Source organism: Falco biarmicus, chromosome 7 (genome assembly GCF_023638135.1).
Source record: "Falco biarmicus isolate bFalBia1 chromosome 7, bFalBia1.pri, whole genome shotgun sequence".
Lineage (NCBI taxonomy): Eukaryota > Metazoa > Chordata > Aves > Falconiformes > Falconidae > Falco > Falco biarmicus.
The window spans coordinates 6,685,609-6,704,168 of NC_079294.1; positions in this window are offsets into that span (position 1 = coordinate 6,685,609).

Here is an 18,560-nt window from a genome sequence, read left to right on the forward strand (position 1 = left end):
TGAGGAGACATGAAATCAGAATTCATCAAAGGCAGAGTGAGAAAATGGTGCTAAGTGGGAGAAGACGGAGAATGTGGGAGGATAGAGTTGCCATTGCAGAAATTCACCTTGGTCACCTAAGAGCAGTGTCTGCTCTGTATACGTACATTTTGCGTGTGCAGCAGATCTAGTAGCTGTGCTGCTTGCTAAGGAAATAATAGCCAGCTGGCAGTTCTAGGAGAGAAATTTAGAGATGGAAAGAATGATATCATAGTAAGAAGTCTTGGCTAATGCCAAGAACAAAGATGTGAAACAACAGGTAGGAAAAATTTCACATTATCAGTGATGCGAGGAGGGAGTATCAGAGCTAAGAAAAATATCAGTGAAAACTGAAGTCAAATAAGATGCAAAGAGAAGCAGGAGGTTCAACCTAATATATGATCCAAGACAACATGTCTCAAAGACCAAACAGAGCATCCTGAAAACACTGAGATGACCTAAGGAAGAAATACTGGTTTTATTAGGAAGAGGAAAAGAACAATTAGTTTCTTATTTGCCTTCCTAAAAAGGGTAAAAGGACAAATAGGTTAAGATATAAAGAAACACTGCAAACATAATTTTGTTTACTGGCAAACAGGTAAGTGATAATGCAGGTTTATGAGTAACGGGTCAAAACAGTTTGCCAGCTGTTCATGGAAAGCTTTGTGAGAAACAGATGAAGTTGAGGTATAGTCAAGGTGTAGTCAAATTACGGGACTTTAAGCTCTTTTCAAATTCTGGCCATCTTAAAAACTTCATAATGCTTGAACTTGAAATCTTCTTCAATTCAGACATATCACAGTTTCAATTCTTGCAAGTTGTTTTATAATATCAATATACATATTTGGCTTACTTTTTTATAAAATAAAGCCCTGTAAAAAAAATCATAGCTCTAAGGAGCTAATATCTATAGTGGAGTGGATAATTCATTAGGATGAGTGACTCAGCAGAATTGGTGTAGTTGACTTTAGATGCCTTCATGTAAAAGTGGCAAAATTTTGTTATTTATAGCTTGAGATATTCTGAATATTGTTATCAATTATTTTTCACATTTGTACTGTAGTATAAATGGCAGGATATTCTTGCATTATGAAGTAGTAAGCTTTGAGGAGGAACTTGAAGGTGGCTGAAAAAATGGCTACATATGGTTTAAATCAGAAACAGCCATCTGAAGGGAGAAGTAATAAGCAAATCAGCCAGCCAGCTAAACAACAGAATACAATTCCTGCTAAGTCTTTGGCACAGAAGTGCCCTCCCAGTGCCCCAAAGCATCTGGGAAATGAGTATGGCATTCAAAGCCTGACAGATGGTGAGAGCATCCTGCCTGTGCTCAGACCATGCCAACTGAGGATACCTGGTCTTTAATGGTCAGAATTGCACTTGAATGCAAAAAACTTTTCAATCATCTTAAGTCTGAGACCATCCAGATGAATACAGTGTCTGGTAAATGTAGTTTTACTGGTTTTGATGAGAAACAGAACTATGGTTTTGGTATTAGAACAGAACACCAGAGCCTTCAGAGTGAAAATTGAAAGCCTCTCTCTGTGAAGCTGGATTGTTTTCGGATCCTTAGTCTTCCTTAAATGATCCTGGGTTAGAAACTGTGTGTTAATGAGATATTAACTCTTTCCCAGACAGATTTTTAATGGCGGATTCTGCCAGTCCTATTCCTTGTGAAGAGCAAACCAGAGCTTCCTTGGGGCAGGCAACACTGAAGTGGTGTTCCAAGAAGTTTGGCTCCACAGAACACAGGCGAACAGGGTAAGATAGGGTGAAAAATACACCTCTACGCTGAGCAGCCAAACAGCCTTACGGACAGCTGCCTTTTGCACAAGGTGGGTAGTTTATGGGGCAGGTATTAGCCCTAGGCCTTGATCCGTAACAGGCAGGGAACCCAAACAGTGTCAGTTCAGCTGAGCTCCACCCTCTGTTTGAAAATGGAGGGGAAAATAAGCTAATACATTTCTAAAATGTGTTTGTCAAAATGAGGTTTTGTTTTGTAGGAATGTTTCCTCAATTATGCATGGAACTCACATGGCTCTCCACTTACTCCTACAAATAAAATGCATTGCATCTACAAATGCTTGCTAAGAGGGGGAAGGATTAGAAAGTTAAGGAGTTGAGGTGGATGGGGTTATGACTACCATCTGGAGGATGGGCAGAACAAAAGGATTTTGGGATACTGGAGGCAAGGTAGGAGAACATGCCCATCTGACATTCTCTGTTCTGTAAGCAGCAGGAGTTGGGAAGTCCTGCCTCTTTGAGGGGTACACTTGATGTTTTTTTGTCATTCCACGTGCCATCTGAGAGGGAGGAATCCTGGAACTTCTGAATGTATGTGAATCAGGAATAGGAGTTTTGCATTTATTGCCATGGAAATATCTGACATACTTTGCCTTTGTGAGCCAAGATCTGGTGAAGAGAATGGAATCTAAGTCCAAACTTAATGTCTACATATGATAAAATACAGGGTTAAAGTGTGGCAACTGAGAAACTGTCTCAAGGAATTTCTACTGATAGAGGCTGGAGAACTGCCTAGATGGCCCAGGGAAAGCAGCAACAGTAGCAGGACATGGCCAGGTAGTCCAAGTTGAATCTGTCAAACAAAGCTCACCTACCCCATACTGATGATTTAGGGTAGAGCCTCAATGGAGAAATCCCACATGTGTTCTCACTGTCCCTGTTTGTACATATGTACACCAGTGAGCAACCAGTCTCTCTCCAACCTGTCTTTAATACCAGTGATTCGACAAATTGCTCCTATCCTCCTTCCTCCACCATCCCAGTTGTCATCTTCCAAACTGAAGAGTCAAGAGGACCCTACTCGTATGGATGCTTTGTGGATCAGTACTATTGTCCTTCTCTGGCAACACTGTTAGTGCATCCTTTTGGAGATGGGGAAACCAGAACCACATCATTGATTCACGTAATAGTGTAAAGACACTTCTCTAATAATTCTTTGTATATCAACTGCTCTTTAGCCACAAGTGAATTTTAAGACAGTCTCTCAGCAGTATTGGCAGATTACAAGATCTTTCCTGGATGGCAATAGCTAGCTCAGGTCACATCACTTTATTTGTGAAGTTGGAATTAATCTTTTTTTCCACCTGTGGCACTTTACATTTATATAGATTGTGTATCGTCTTCTGTTTCTTTAATACATGAAAGTTATGAAGTCCTTCTGCAAGTCCTCTTCAGCACCTGACTAATTTAATGAACAAACTTTGTAAATTAATTATTTTACTTTCCTGGGTAATTTATTAATATGTTGACCAGTACAGATCTCTGTATAGCTTGGTAAATGGTCTTTGTTTGTAATGAAAACTTTGTATTTACTCATACCTCTGCTTCCTATATTCCAAACATTTTATTACTCAAAAAAACACTGACTACTCATTTTCCTTGAGAGCCTTTGGTGCAGAACCTTCCTGAAAGTCTTTTGGAAATCCAAATGGACTCCAGTCAGATCTCTTCCACCTACATGCTTCCTGATTTCCCCAAAGAACTCCAGCATGGTTGTGAGCCGTGACTTCCTTTACCAAAGTCATCCTAATATTTCCCCAGGGTATAAGATATATCCATGTGTTTATCAGTTCTATTCTCCATGACAGACCCTATCAACTTGTCCTTTACTGATCTCTAACCGCCCAGTTATCCACTGGAATACCAGTTAAGAATTGGCATCACCTTCCCATTCTTAGGTACCTAGATCATATTAAGCCAGAGGATGCACAAGAGTGTGTAGCTATTTTACTCCAAATTTTTTTAGTTGTTTGAAAGTTGTTTCCAAAGTTTATGTCTGCAGCCTGGTATTTTTGAAGTTAATTCATAAGAGTTAATTATTTTGCTGTTGGTGGTGGTTTGGTTTGGTTTGGATAACATTTTAGTTTTCTGCATTAACTAATTATGTTTGTCATCTTCCTACTTAGCTGTGTTGGTATAATTTTGCTTCTTCATAAGATTTCCTAACAGGTAGTATGCACTTACCGTGTGCATCTAGTAGGGCACCTTTAGATGGACACCATGATCCTTGAAAGGATTTAACTCTCTTAGATGTTCCCTTTAGCTGTGTTTAAAAAAAAACATTCTTGGTCTTATCTGTTTCTCTTTTTTGAAGGTGAACACAGATGTGTAGTCTTTTTTTCTTCTCATTTATGGATACTGAATCTAAGCATGTTAAGGCTGATGATGCAATTCTTTAATGGTAAAGATTTTAAACCTGGTCCTGAGCACTACCGAGCAACAGCCCAAGGACTGCTTCTGTCATGGGATCCCTAATCACCCACCCCGTTAACCATTTGTTGACTGTATGTCAAAATGTAGGACCAGTGTCAGAACCCAGTGTGGTACCCATTCTATGAACATGGAGAGTGCTGAAGGCTATGGCTGGCCCTTGCACACACCATCAGTGGTTACTGGTGGGGGAGCAGCTGATACTTTTACTTCTTTCAGTGTAATGGCTTACTGTCACTTACAGTTCATAGTGATGCCACTTCAAGTTCATAGAAAACATAAAAAGCTTTGCTTTGTAGCTATAGCTACAGAAAAGATAACTTCCAATATTTCTTTAATCTTGAACAATTTCTTCATTCAACATGAATTAAAAATCCATTCTAACTTTACTGCTGATGTCTAATATCAAACATGAATTGGTTTGTAATGCTTTTGAATACTTTGCGCAATATGTAGTTTATGAAAACTGGAAAAAAGATAAAGGAAACTTTTTCTTTAGTTCTTCAGTGAGTTAGCCCTGCTTCCAGGGAGAGAAAGCACTTGACAGCGCTGTCACGAGTTGGAGATTTTTAAGTGGAATTCAACAACTTGTAGTTGAGAAAAAAGATTAAAACACTTTAGATTTTGGTGAGCACTTATAGTTTCTATTCCCAGCCCACCTTTGGAAGCTCTAGTACTCTACCAGCTTTGCTATTAAAATTATTCCTATGGATTGCTGTTGAAATCAGGCTACCTTCTAAAAATTACCAAGACAATGCTGAATATGAAAAGGTTTTAAGTTAAGAAGCAAGCATTCCTTTCCCATGATTGTAATTTTTTTATTGGTTAATATATGCAAATAAGGTACATGTCACTCATAGTATGTGTACCTTTTTTCTTAATTGCATTTTCTTTCTTTAGCAGGAGTCTACCAAAAGTTTATGGAACTGTTAGAACTTCTCACCAGCTCTGGTTTCCGCTGTTCGTATGTACCTTTCAGAACAAATTTGGGAACTGGAGCTGCCGTTGTGGCCAGTGGCCGTGCCTGAGCAAGTTATACTCAAGGACCCCAAGTTTGCTATCAGTATAGCTACTAACAAATCTGAGATTTTGCTGACTCTTCCACAATCAAGACTGTAGGCTGAATAGGACAGTGAAATAAAACTTTTATTCATAGCATGAAAAATCATAGCTGAGACCTGAAAAAAATGGTGGAGAGTTATTGGTAGGGTGCAAAGGTACTTGTTGTTTCATATTCTGTAGAGGACTTGCCCTATGTACTTCAGGTGGTATTACAACAGTACACTCTAAAGTAGGAAAAAGATTACTACATAACTTTGTAACAGCAACACTGAAAAATCAGAGATTTAAGGAGACTAACACCAGTGTGGCAGAATCTGGGTACGTTTGTTTGCATTCTACAGAAGAAACTGATTTTACAGTTTTTGGTCTCCAGCTATATTCTTTTTAAGCTGCAAGAGTCTGGAGCCCAGTCTTTCCTCTTTGCTTGCTTTGTGTGGAGAAGCTTTACCATTTTAAACGAAATAAATAAAATAAAAGCTTGGTTTCTGTAACTTGTAGGCCAACCTCCGTTACCTTATGTACTACCTAAGCTCACAACTGAAACAATAGTTGAAATGAAACCCTGAATCTGAAAATAGCTTTTACTGCGTAGCTGGTAGGACACATCCTGCTTATGAGCATTGTGTTTAATTTGCATTGTTTTACACCCTGTAATGGAAAGGAGTCCATAAGATCCTGGAATCTGGACCACAGTGTTTGCTTCCATTGTTGCAGAACTCTGTCCTGCAGAGGCAAATGCAGCTGTCATCTTTGCTTTAGTATTAGCCAGTGCTCCTAATGACATTTTAGAGCTGCAGGCACCGTTTTGAGCTGTGACTGCAAATTGTTATTTGGCTGGTAAAAATCACTAGGGAGGTGTTAGAGCCATTGTCTGAAGTTTATTTTTTAATGCCTTCCATCTAAAAAGGCAAGGCGCCAGTTTCCTCTGGGTCCTTTTTCTGGGTTTCCTTTGGCTTTCCTTAATGGAGAACCATCTTCTGATGCTGACAAAAATCTTCAAATTGCCCCTGTTTGAAATTTTCACTCTCATTTAAGACATGGTGTAGGATCTCTCCGGTAACATGCGAGTTTCACATATACGACTATGTGCTCACTGATGCGCTCCTGTTGAGGGAAGAAGAACCTATGCTGAATATCTCAGGCTTAGTACATGCCTTTAATATCAGTTACCTAAGGTGCTCTTGGTGTTTATCCAGACCTTGACAGGAGTGATCAGGGTCCATTCTGAAGAAGAGCATGTGCTGAACATCTCAGATTTAGCACATGCCTTTAATATCGGTTGCCTAAAATGCTCTTGATTTTTATCCAGACCTTGACAGGGCTGCTCATCATCCATTCTTGACTATCGCTGTTCATTTCTTCCTCAATATTCACAGGGAGCAATAGTGCACAGCTGCCCCAGTGGGAGTAATTTGACTGTTTAAATATGAAGTTCACAAAAATATTTTGTCTGGCTGCTGCTCTGTCTTCTCATCTTCCGTACACTACGTGCCTTCCTAGGCTGTAACTGCAGTGCGTTGCTGTCCTTGCAAAGACCTGTGTCTTGTTGTGAATACAGTGAGTCCTGGTACTGGCAGAGACCTCAGGAGGATATTGCAGTCCATATGCTAATGTATTAATAGCTATTCATTATTTTTCCTCATATTTAGCCAAAGGGGGGAGGGGGAGGGGGGAAGGTTAGTGTGTTTTTTAACATTAGAAGGAAAAGTATAGATAACGTGTCCCCATTTGGAACTTTTTGGTCTTTTAACTAGGAAGCAGCTTTACTTACTAATGTAGTAAGGTGGGTTGCTAAAGTAACCTTAGCTTCCCTGCTTTCACCTTTACCTGTTAGTAGGTTCAGTATGAATCTGTGAGCTTAACTGCTCTGTGTGCAAGGAGTGCCCAGTCCAATAAAACATTAATGAGCGACATTTATGATGGCATCCAAGAATTTCAAACTGTGTTCTACCAAAGGTTACTTTACTAGCCAATCCATCCTTCATCTCCTTTTCCCATTGACAAGGAGTTAAAGACATCAATCAGTTACAGAAATGCTGGTGTCAGGACATGTGAACAGCCATTCCTTGTCTGACCAGTGATCCATGTAGCCTACCAGCCTGCTGTGATACTGCCCAGCAGGGGAATCTTAGAGAGGAATGGATCGAGTGAACTCGGTGTTCAGTTTCCCTTAAGTGGTGGTTTAGAAATAGCACCCAGAGCGCTTTTAGCCACGATAATAGAGCTACTTCCCATTAGCCTGTTTCCTGAACACTTGTTGTTTATTTAGTGCTCACATCATGTAGCAATGAATTCCCCATGTTAATAGTGCGTTGAGTGAAAAATTCTTTCTTGTTTTTGCCTTAAACCTGCTGCCAGATCACAAGTTTTACTTCCCCAGCCTGGAATGCTGTGAAGAACAGGAACTGAAGAATCCTACCCAGATCCAGTTAGTAGAAGAACAGAAGGTCAAGGCTAAGAATGGCCATGACTACCAGACTTCATTTTTATTGCAACAACACTTGCAAATGTCAAGGCCCTTTTGTGCTAGTAGTGGTACAGACTTCTGAGTGACAGTATGATGCAAAGAATTGATAGTTTAAACAGAAGAAGCTGTCAAGGTGGAATAAGGAAAAACCAGGAGTTTGGTCCTTTCTGTCTCTTTGGAAAGAGATGGAAAGTCACCATTACTGCTGCTGCTGCCCAGACAGTAAGCTGAGAAAAGTGCACAGTGTCCTCCCACTTCTACTCACAACCTTCTTCAGCTACTTTTAGCTACTCCTACTTGCAGAAGCATTGGCTATTAGTGGCAAGCACAGCAGCAGCTCGAGGAGGCAGTGATAAGTAGAGCATAGGGGAAGAAGGTGAGCAGGAGGCTGGAGTTAGGGATGCAGATAGTGATAAATGTAAAAAAAGTCACGCCAAGCCAGACCAAAGATCCATCTAACCCGGTGTCCTCACAGCAGCAGGACTCGTATCAGGAAAAGAAGCAGAAGTTATGTAGTGGAGTCACAGGGTAAATGGGCAGTGGGGCAGTGGTGGCCTCACATGGCCTGAGCCTTATTACACCAGGATCTCTGAGGAAGGGATGATCATCGAACCAGCTGCTCCCTCCATAGGACCACAGTAGCGAAGAACATAGACACCAAGGTGACACGTATTGATTGCTACCCATGGAAGCAAGCAGCTGCAATGGGCAGGAGAAGGTAGAGAAGGTTCCAGATCAAGTATTCAGTGAAGATTTATAACTACAACTACCTGATGCCCACAGCTATTCTGTTGACATTCCCTTGTACCAAGCTGCTGTCAGTAAGGGTGCATTCGGGCATCAAGTACTAATATGCAAAGCCGAGTATGAAGCTGAGGTAAAATTTGAGGATGGTAAGAAGAAGCAGTTCTTCCAGAATCTGCAGTTCTACATTTGTAGCATGGCTGCACCAGTGGATGTCTCCAAACCAAACCAGAAATAGTGACCTGTAGCAGGTGGCAAGTGCATAGGAATATTTCCCCAGAATGGTCTCTTCTCCCAGCAGTCAGGAATCTCCACATGCCTTGAAGACTTGGATGGATTTTCCTCCTTGGGTTTGTTCATTCCCTTTTTGAGTCTGCATGAAATTTATGTCCACAACTTCCCGTCGCCAGGAGATCCGTAGCTTAAACAGCACAGCGGTCAAGAAGTGTTTCCTTCTGTTACTTTGAATCCTAGCCCTGATCATCTTGCTGGCTGTTTGCTCATTGTTATATCAGAAAAGACACTGAACAATCGCATTCCACTCTTTATCTTTTAAACCACTAGTATATTTCAGAATAAATGGTCTCTGTTCCAGATTGAAGAATCTTCGTTCTTCTGGTTTGCTTTCTCTACCTCCAGTAATACTACTTGTCCTGTTTTGGTATCTTTTCCAATTCTACCTTATTTCTTTTGGGAAAGAGGAATCAAACCCACTTACAATTCTCATGATCCCAATGTGTCAGGGGGGTTATACAGTGGAACAATCCTGTCCTCATGATTCCTAATATTCTATGGTCTTTTTTTTTTTTGACTGTTACAAAGTATTGAGATTGTTTTCATCATTTACTAAAACCTCAGGTTTTTCATCCTGCCCGGTAATAGTCAGCCCAGAGCAAGAGTTTACGTGTAAAGCACAGGTTGGTTTTCCCCATATGCATTTATATCTAAGCTGAATTTCAGCTGCCATTTCTTTGCCAAGTCACTCATTATTATGGGGCTTATCTGAAACTGTCTCACTTCTTTGAATAGTTTAGTGTCATCACCATTCTTTGTCACCTCAGTATTCTCTCCCCTTTAATTAATTTATGACTACACTGAGGACCTGAGGTCCCAGCACAGAACCCTATTGGACTCCAGTGGCTTTTTATTCTTAGGCTCTGTTTCTGATCTTCTAAACAGCTCTTTATCCATCCAAGGACATTTTGCCATGTTGTTTAGATTATTTAAGAGTCTTTGGGTGAGGAACATTACTGAATGCCTTCTGGAAATACAAGTAGACCATATCAAAGGGATACTCCTTGTCCACATTCTTAATTGCAACTTCAGAGAAATTAAATCAATTTTTGAGGCACAATTTTTCTTTAAAAAAAAACCCAAGAAACAAACCATGTTGATTGTTCCCTATTCATATTTATCCATATGTCCATTAACTTTATTATGTAGAATAACTTCCACTAACTTGCCCAGAGGGTTGTGCAGCTCATTGGTTATGTCTTCCTTGAGTCTCTCTGGAACTTCTGAAAAAAAATTGGCATATTGTCCATCTTCTAGTACCAAAGCAATTTTTGTGCAAGAAGTAGTGCACCACAATTAGTGCTTCCCTATTTCATCTTGAGTTCCCTTAGAGCTTTGGGGTGAACAGAAGTTGCTGATGGCTTATTATTAGTTTCTTATGTCTTTTGCAAGTTTCTTCCCATGCCTTTTTTTTTTTTTTTTTCTTCCCTTCCCCTTTTCTTTTTGGCTTGCCTTCCTATGCTTTTTTCACTTAACATGCCAGCACTTGAGTTTTCTGAAGGGTGCTTTCTCACTTTAGAAGCTGACTTTATCTTGCTTTTTAGTCGTGCTGTCTTTCTTCTGCTCCTTCTTAAGTCTTTCTTTATGTGTGGTACTACTTTGTCCTGAGGATCCAAGAAATGGTGGCCATTCCAAGCTGGAGGAGGAAGCTGCTGATAGGGAGGGTGGCTGTGAAGCAGAACGAGGTAAAAATTAAAAAGGGGTGCAGAGGACAGGAGTGTGCTTCTAGTGACCAGGCCACTTGATGTGGCTCTATAGGAGAGCAAGAGCATGTTACCTACACTTCACCAGTGCAGTTGGGATGGACTAACGGTCATGGGATTTCGCTAAAAGGCATACAGGATGTTTACTGTAGAGCAGAAAATTGAACTCAGATCTTTAGAGTTGGGGACTGTCACACAGCCAAAGCACCAGATGGATCTGTCTTACTCTTACAAAGTGCCATTGCTAGGGTGATCTTAATCCCATTAGCAAGTCAGCATTTTCACTAGCACAGTGGCTTAAATAATATTACAAATGAACTATAAAGAAGGGAAAGTAAAACCAGGGAGACCAGTGCCAAAAGCTTTCAAGGAGCATGCTTCCTTCTCAAACAGTTGACTGGTTGCTTCAAGAGGCAGTTGTGGGAAAAGAGGATTAAATATGGGAAATACAGGAGATGCAACTGGGGTGTGTATGGCTTCTCTTGAGAAAGAAAACAGTAAAGTGTGGAAGTCTATGGGGAAGAAACAGTACTTTGTTCTGTTAGCTTAAGGTGTTAAAAGACCCATGTCAATATTTTTCTTTATTCTGAGGATTTAATTTTGCTAGATGGAGATAGTAGAAAGACAGGTGTAGAATGAAGGGAAGAAAATATCAATATGCTCACCTCATGAATGACTTTTTTTTTTTTTGTAATGGAACTGAAAAACACTACTTTTATATATTAAATTATGGTACCTTATACAAAGTCAACCAATGAAAAATGTTTATTGAGAGAAGTATTTGTACAGACCTGATTCTTAAATATGGCTACGCTACCTACTGATTAAAAAGAGGGACACAACTGAATACTTTGCTTCTGTTCTTAGTTCTGGCACTGATTTGTTTGTAACCTTTGCATGTCACTTCGCATGTCCCAGCCGTAGAAATAATTGGAAGTTATAATACAACCTGAAATATTTTTACAGTAAGTGCTTGTAACAAGCTGACCTTTAGATTGTTGGTGTTATAAGTCCTCAACATATTCAGCTTTCAGTATATGTTGTTTCTTTTTATTTTTAGTTCCTGCCTTTTCAGAAGTTATTCTTTATATGAGAAAAAACTATCTGGACCCACTTTGACTTCCATGGTCTATTCCTCCGGGAAGTGGAAACCACCAATTATTGTTTTAGATTCACAGTGGGGGGGTTTATGTACATTTCTGTTCATTCTGGCATAAATGAGATGTGTGTCTGCTTTTTAAAATATTTCAATAAAAATAAATAAAGAGATTTAGAGTTGTGTGCTAATATAAATGTTGTGAAGTTAAAGACATTAAACTTTTAGGTTTAGTACAGAACATTTAAAAATGCCTTGGATCCATTGTTCAGTTTTGGATCTCCTCGGAGCAGACTTCAGTATAGGAATGAATACAAAACTTTGATACAACTCTGATATACAGAATTATCTTCAAACCCTTGCTGCTGTGCCATCTGTGCCTCTGCACAGGACTCTGTAGTGGAGAAAGGAAGATGGAAGAGAAAAAAAGAAGGTACTTCAGGTAGAGTGGAGGATATTGAAGATTTATTTCTTTTTTCCAGTTTTAGACCTAAAGTATATGGCACTTCTGAACTACCCTTCTGAATATTGCTTTTTAATTGATACAGTAACTTTACAATGATCGGTTCAGTTGTGAAATGTGGTTTATTTTGTAATGAGGCCAGCTGAGCTGGTTCTGGTTTTCTGTTTGCAACTTTGAATACAGATTTCAGAAGCTCTTTCTTGTCTTGTTATTAGTTTGTTCCTGAGTTTGTAGACTGATTACACCATTTTATGCGCTACCAACTTGAGTATTATGAATTTGTATTTGTAATACCCTTTCAAAGTTACCCATCTTCGAGCCATCGGAAGCACAGAAAATAATTTTACAGTACCCAGCAACATAAGATTATATATTTGGTTTAGTTTCCATCATTTCCTTGCCCTAAACCTTGCCAGTGTTTTTCTCCCCTGCTTGGTGTGTGGCGATTTCATGCCAGGCCCCACATTTGTTAAATAACGTCCCTGGCCTCGTGAAAGTGATAAGCGAGTACTGTGAAATGTTGGGACGTTCCAGCTTTTCCCAGTTAAAATATAAGACCTTCACCTCTTTCAGTGTTTAGAATGAGAGTCTCTTGAATCTATTCCAGTAATGTAAAAATAAATAAAAAATCAATGCTTCCTGGAATATAGTACAAAGTTTGGAAGAGCAGTGGAGATAAGATAAGCTTCCTCTGTGTGAAATCTTTCCACCCTTGTAAAGGCTTTCCTGTGTCGTGAATTTCCAGTGAAAAGATTAGCAGGAACTGATATAATGTTCTGAATGGAATGGAGTAGATCCCTTTCCCTATTCTCCTTTCACCTGCCACACTAGGGACGGTGCTGTTCCACATGCTGAAGACCGCTGATAATGCGGGGGTTGGAGGCAGCGGAGAGACAGTTGTGTGGCCTTAAAACTCTGGGACAGTACCTACTGCTTCTGCCAGGCAGAACACATGAGGGTGGTGTTTTTTCTCCAAAGCTTCTGACACAAGTCAAGTCTCTCAGATTAAAGAGACAGTGGACCTACTGTAATAGAGAAACTCTTAAATGGAGGAATAGTGATGCTGCTGAAAAAAATGAAGATGTAGAATAAAACATCTAATATAATGACCATGAGTTGAAAGGGGTGCTGCTGCTGGCATTTTGGATGAGCTCCCGACAGAAAAAAACCTAATATTTAGTCTTGTCTATGGCTATCTATCAGGAAAATGTGTTGCATCATTTGCCTGCTGCTTCCAGGTGCTTAAAAAAGCTCAGTGGTTGTTCCCACTGAAACTTGAGTGCTGTCCAAATGTTAAAATAAGTCTCTAAAAAGCTCGGTTCATTCTAGAAGGCCATGCCCTGTGGGACAAGAACCAAGGCACCCACTGCCCAACTGTGTCACTGTCACTGGCACTTCCCTCTCAGTTTTGCTGGCACAAGTCTTTGTGGGACCACAAAGTAAACTGGATCAAGGGCTGAAAAACACCCTCCTTTTCTGCTGGGTTATTTTGAAGCTGGGTCATTTCCTTAATTCAGTTTAAAATATGATACCACAAATAGCTGGGCCAACAGCGGTGAAGGGATACTACACCACTGTCTAGAAATGAGTGTTGGAAATGAGAATATCTCAAGCTTCGTTATTTCTAAATGGAAAATTTTATTCCAGTCCACCTGATTGCTGGTTAGATAAAGCTATTACACTGTTGAAAGACCCCAGAGGGGATATAGGCACCAATGTCTCACATGCACTGAAGTTCATAGCCTAGAAAATTTTGACAGCAAAAGGACACACTATGACAACTTTAGAAAAGCTGTGCATGTCTGTGAATAGTTTGTGTTTGATTTTATTCCATTACTTTCAGTTTTTATTCTTCTCCCACACTAAAAGAGTGTTCTTATTTCCTTTCCAATTTCACTTAATCAGTAATATTTTTTTTAAATTTATTATACAAAAGAGACAGTTTGATTAAATGCCGGAAAATTCAAATTATAAAAATATGCGTTCTAAATAAGAAAAACTACAGATGCTCTACAGACATGTAAACAGTGGTCCCTTCTCTAAAGACTTTAGAATTTGGAAGAAGGCAAAACGAATGTGATAATTAGAGATAAAAGCACAACAGAATGGATAGTTTTGTGGTCAGATTCTGGTAAACTTTATCAGGGCGCTGTATGGTTAATCCATCAGAGAAGTAATTCCAAGTGAAAGAGTAGCTTGGAGCTACATACCATCTGAGTGACTGTGAACTTGTTGACAGTCATTCTCTTCTGTGCATTGGCTGTGAGTGGCCACAAGTTCAACCATCATCTGAAGATGGTGGGAAACTGAATGGTGACTATAGTGGATTCCTGGTTGGTAGCAATCCATCTTTCCAGATCACAGTACAATTACTGCTGGGTCAGCAGCGTCAAAAGGCAGAAGGCCCAGACCCCTGTTCCACCTGTCTTGCCTTAAAGAGAGGAAACAATACCAGCGCTGCAAAAAAAAAAATATGCAACCACTCCAGGCCACATGTTGATGATTCTTGCTCAGTTTTGAAAGTTGGTGGTGGAGATACATGCTGAATGCCTATATTTTCCTTATGTTTCTAATTGTCATTGTTTTTATTTCTCAAAATACCCAGCACTCTTCCAGGGCAGGGAGCAGGCAAGAGGCTGCAGAGGAAGCTTTCAGTTCAGCTTCCCATGCCGTACCTGTTCTGTAAATAAGAATCCACTCCTTTAGGCAGACAACTTTCACTGGCTGAATTTATTTGAAACTACTCCTAGTGTTTGGGGTTATTGGTTTGTTTGTTTGTTCCCCCCCCCCCCCCCCCAATCTGTATAGCAGATGATGTTGGAGGGAAGCATTATGAAACGGAATCTGAACTCATCTTGTGAGGGTTGGTCCTTCCCACCTTATCCTCACTTCAATTAGCACAGCTGGGGTGTGGCACTAAGCAGATAATCCCCCCTCTGGCAGTACAGCTGAATGCTGTTAATCTTTCAAGTTGTCTTTATTTTATCACTCTCATTCTTTAGCTCTGCATATGCTTTGATAGAAAATGGAGTACATTGCTAGTGGAAGGAAAGGGTGGTTTTCTTTTATCAGCTGAGAAAATTGATCCTGGGGAAAAACATCGAGTTGGGATGACACTGATTCACGTACCAGCTGAGGTATGAAATGCAAGAAACTTCTTGAATATATAGATATTATTTCTTCCTTAATAACCCTTTAAAAAATACTAGGGGCTAACTCAAATTACTGGTGGTTTAAGAATACTGAATGTGGTACAATTTTAATTTATCTCGGTCTTGTTTATGGTTTGGCTGTTGCTACATGTGTAGCAGCAGGAGGAACCAGTCTGGTGCACCCGTGCCTACCAGAAAAGTCCCTCCTGCGTGCAGGCACACGTGCATCTGTAGCAGGGAATTGGCTTTGAACAATAAGCGTGGAGTAGGTATAGCGAAGTGCAAACTGCTTCACGGTATTTCTTCCTTCTCGTTCACCTTTGTCCTTTTCTTCTTTCCCCTTCTCATATGTTGCGTAGTATTTAAGCCAAATCTAAATTTCAGTAAGTACTCCGATAAATCTCAGCATTGATAATATGTTAATAATTATGTCTGTAAACGTGTCTTGCTCGTACAACGTGTAAGCCAGTGGTGTTCAGTTCTGACAGGTTTCTGGATGTACTCTAAGGACTAGTTATTTTTGCAGAATAGCTCATTGCATTCTGATTTTCCTCAGGGTTTTTTGTTTGTTTTTTTTATTGTGCTCAAACTCATCTATGCTGATGTTGGCTCAAAGAGGCAGACTTGTCCAATGCTAAAAAACGGGCTTTTGAGATGAAAGGCTTTTAGTCAGAAATTTCCCAGATCTGAGGTCTTTACCACAGCCATTCTGCAAAACTTGGGTCTGATTTCCTTGTACAATGAAACATTTTTTGTATCCCTTTGGCTTTTTTGAGAGACTCTGAATGTGAACAAATGAAATTCCTCTCCATGGTCTCTTACTTGCTTGAGTGGCATAATCAGCTTTAGACTCAATGAAAGCTTAAACCCTTTATTTATTTTTTACTGTCAGCTAAGTGACCAGGATTATATTAAAATTTTCACCAAAAATGGAAGCAAGAGCAGAAAATAATACAGATGCAAATGTAACTAACCTTTCCATTGGAATTTCCTGATTTTGAAAGTGGTTTACCAGACTTGGATCAGATTTTGAAACATTTATGCCTCTGTATAACTTTGTATATACATGGATAACATTAGTCATTAGATAAATGTCTGCAGGAACATAACAGCGTGTTCACTTTATTTTTTCATTTAATTTTCAAGATTCCTTTTTTTTTTTCTTAAGAAGTGTTTGAAAGTTCTCATAAAAATACTCCAAGTACTATTGCCAAGGGTGAGGGAGATCAGTAGGTGGGAGCTTCCCTGAGACCCATTAATCATTAGGAGCCCCAAAAATGCCATGGAATGATGGCATCTGACTGTCCTGCTCTTCCCTTGCCCCTCACCCAGGATTTCTGGCCAGGCACTGAGTAGCGGGACGTGGGAGACTAAGAGCCCACAGAAAGAATGTTGTAAGGGGAGAGAAGGACCTGAGGCATTTAAAGTGTTAAAAGAAAATATGTTTGTCCATGCCTTGGTGGCTGTACAGCATGGAAAGATTTAGTGTAGCACGGGAAGACAAAAAGCTCGTTCTAGTGTAACTGGGAGACCTGGATTGCTTGGGAAAGGGATACTCTTTGCTTCTCTTCTGAGGACAGCAAAATTCAAGTAGCTTTTCTCAAATGGGCTTATCAAGTTCATTTAAATTAAAAATCAAGTAAACCCTTTTATCTTTTTGGCTAAGAATAAGCTTTGGGGAAAAGTTAGTCCCTCTCCTGCCTCCACAAAGAAATCCCTCTGGCAAAGATGGGATCATTTGAAGAAGCTGACTAGAACTGAAATGTTTTACAGTTATTTTCATTATGTGTAGCAAAGTGTATCACAGGTCCAACTTTTCCAGTACTGCAAAATGTATCTTTTGACACTCCCTTGTCTCAAAACTTCCTTTAACCAAGTTTGTCCATGCCTTGGAAGATCTCTTTTCCCCTCACAGCGTGAGCAGCATAGGAAAATCCAGTCCCCTTCCCTTACAACTTACTGCTGAAGCAAGAAAAACCACCTTGTTCCTTGCTCTGGGATCCTCAGGTGTTCAGAATGACCCTTTGGAGCCATTAGTAGCAGGTGTTAATTGGAACAATCTCTTGGCTGCTCTGATGCTCTCTAGGGACAAGCTGGGGTTCTAAAGCCATATGTGTGCATTCGCTCCGGTCCCCCGTGCCCAGCAGTACAAAATGCTGCTTGGCCACAGCCCAAGAGCCAGATCTGAATAATTAAAGCAGGAAGTTTGATGTTCCGCATGTCAGGCTTTATCGTGCTTTCCCCTTGCACTGATTTTTTCAAATGTATGAATGGAGTTTGTGTTACCAGTTAGGGATCTCGGCCAGGAGTCATGGTGTACGTTTGCTTCAGGGTATTGCCAATAATGAACAAGGAATGGTTTATTTTTCTCTTTTAATTAAGTTTCTTTAAGGCTATTAAAAAAATAAAGCCACCCTCATACTTCTATAATCAATCTGTATTTGTGCCTTTTCAGCATAATTTGGGTGAAATGGGACTTGCTGGGGCACTCTTTCAAAGTTGTGACTTATTTTTCACTCACTGTCGTTGCCTTGGTAGTTAGTACGCAGCTATTTAAAAAATAATTCATCCAAATTTTGGTATATTTCATCATACTTTCGGTACCTTCCTACTTGATTCCGCTGTCTGCCCTTAGATAATCAGAATTTAGTACCTGTATTTGGCCATCCAGCATTTTTTGCTTTCTCATAGAGGTACCAAGGGATGTCTCTTACACTCCATCCTACAGTGATTGTCGTTTGACTTATTTCTGGGCTCTGGCATTAGGTCTTCTGACAGAATGATCAATTTTAAACATGAAAGTCTGGGCTTGCCTCTTCTACCTCTGAGATGAACCTTCTAGAAGAACTGTCACTGTGGAGCCTAACCTTTGAGGTGGGCCATGAGACAGCCAGTGCTGGATACTCTTACCCTGTAAGATTTCTAAATATCAGCCTAGGAATCTGATAACAATCTGCTGCTGCTCTAAGGAGCTACTGCATACACGGAGTAGCAGCGGATGCATTCCCTTTGTGACCAAACTCAGAAAACGCCCTAAAATAGTTGCCCGGTGACAGTGCATTACGTTTCTAACCTTAAAATCTAAAGCCATGTATTAAACCTAGTCAGAGGGTTTTCAAGTTCTGTACAGGTTTTCTCAGGGTGTTTAGAGAAAGCTGAGTAGTAAGTTTTTCAGCTCCTGCCTCACATTTGTCCTGTGTGTAATGGAACTTAAAGTGCTTCTGTGTGATTCAAACCCATCTGGCGGAGAGTCCGCAGACGTAATTCCAGGAATGCTGCTGCACTTTGTAGGCAAGGCACTGGCAATAAAATACTGCTGATGAGTATT